The sequence below is a fragment of the Lupinus angustifolius genome, chromosome LG09 (assembly GCF_001865875.1).
Source record: "Lupinus angustifolius cultivar Tanjil chromosome LG09, LupAngTanjil_v1.0, whole genome shotgun sequence".
In the NCBI taxonomy this organism is placed as follows: Eukaryota; Viridiplantae; Streptophyta; class Magnoliopsida; order Fabales; family Fabaceae; genus Lupinus; species Lupinus angustifolius.
In genome coordinates, this window is record NC_032017.1 from 11,033,565 (window position 1) to 11,035,424 (window position 1,860).

General features: G+C 37.4%; 1 pseudogene; it reads right to left on the reverse strand.

Moving 5' to 3' along the window:
• Positions 1 to 871, reverse strand: part of LOC109356253 — a 20,597-nt pseudogene extending 19,726 nt beyond the window's left edge.

A 1,860-nucleotide genomic window follows, 5' to 3' on the forward strand; every position in this document is an offset into this window, starting at 1 on the left:
TAAGATTCGGATGATTCCTCCAACCAGGGTTGTATCTTCTTGATGAAGGATCATAATTCTGTTGTGGTTGTTGAGGTCTGTTGTTGTAAATATTTGCAGCATAGGCCTCAGGATGGTCACCGATTTTGGGCTCCAAGAGAGAAGGACAAACATTAGCATAATGGTCAGTTGCGGTGCAAATGCCACAAACTCGTGCTGCAAGTGGAGGTTTCTGCTGATTCATGGCAAGTTGAGTGACCAAGGTAGCAAGGGAGTCAAATTTTTTCTCAAATTTATCTTGCCTCACCGAATCTGTCCCAACATCATGGACACCTCTAACCACTATAGCATCACTACTTCTTGCACTGAACTGTTGAGAGTTGGAAGACATCTTCTCAATCAAACCTCTAGCCTCAAAAGGGGTCATATCTTCAAGTTCACCACCACTGGCAGCATCATAGATATTCCTCTCCATGTTGTTCAGACCCTCATAAAAATATTACAGGAGAAGTTGTTCAGAGATCTAATGATGGGGGCAGCTTGCACAAAGTCTCTTGAATCTCTCCCAATATTCATATAAAACTTCTGCATGTAGTTGTCTAATGCTAGAAATATCTTTTCTAATTGCAGTGGTCCTAGAGGCTGGAAAGAATTTTTCAAGGAAGATTTTCTTCAGGTCATCCCAACTAGTAATAGAACTATGGGCCAAGTAATACAACCAATCTTTTGAAGCACCCTCAAGTGAATGTGGGAATGCCTTCAAACATATGTGATCCTCTTGGACATCACGAGGCTTCATGGTGGAACATACAATGTGGAACTCCTTAAGATGCTTATGAGGACATTCACCTGCAAGTCCATGAAACTTAGGCAACAAATGGATTAGTCCAGTTTTGAGCACATATGGCACATCCTCATTGGGATACTGGATACACAAGCTTTCGTATGTAAAATCAAGTGCAACCAACTCCGTTAATGTCCTCTCACATGGGGTTGGAGGTGATTCAGCCATATTTTCATAGTATGCAACCGAATGCACAAAAACATCAGAATCAATATCGTTATCAGGTAGATTAACACTAAGATGAAAGACTCACTATCTAAATTTAAATTCCTAACTTGCCTAACCAAACTATGAAATGTTCTATCAATTTCAGGATTTCCCCTAGTCATGCACTAAATGCAATAGTAAGAACCATGTAGGGCAGTAAGTGAAATACATGTTAAATTTAAGTGATCAACCAAAACTTTGTATCAATAAAATCCTAATATCATAAGAAACATCCACAAAAACTTTCAGGACAAAACTCAAAGCCTCACTAATTTAATTAAATGCAACAAAATCAAAACAATTGGAAAAATAAACTTGTAAAATAAAAAAGCAATAGTAAACAGACTCTTTTTGGATTTTTGGGTGGGCTTCTATAGACACGATGTGTAGAGAAAGAATCATTGGATTTTTCTACCCTAAATGCATATATAATATGTCCAATTTTGATCAACGATTCCAAAGTTATGCCAAAAATAGAAAATCAACTATAAAACTAATCACTACTTGTTTGTATCTCACAACTAGCAGCAAAATGATTGACTATGATGCATCCAGTATTCAATATGTGATGAAAGAAGTGTGGAAACAAAGTTTCATGCAAAAATTCCAACCACAACTATATTAACCAACACACACCTGAATCAACTAACACGCAAATAGCTAAACAAGACAGCAAACAATGAATGCTACATGCAGATTTTGAAACCCAAACAAAATGGTTATTCTAAGACACACACTAAACTATACTAAGAACCTTTGATAAGAACTGATAATCACCGGCAGCGGCGCCAAATTTGATCGAGGTCGTACCCGATACAAATAATATAACA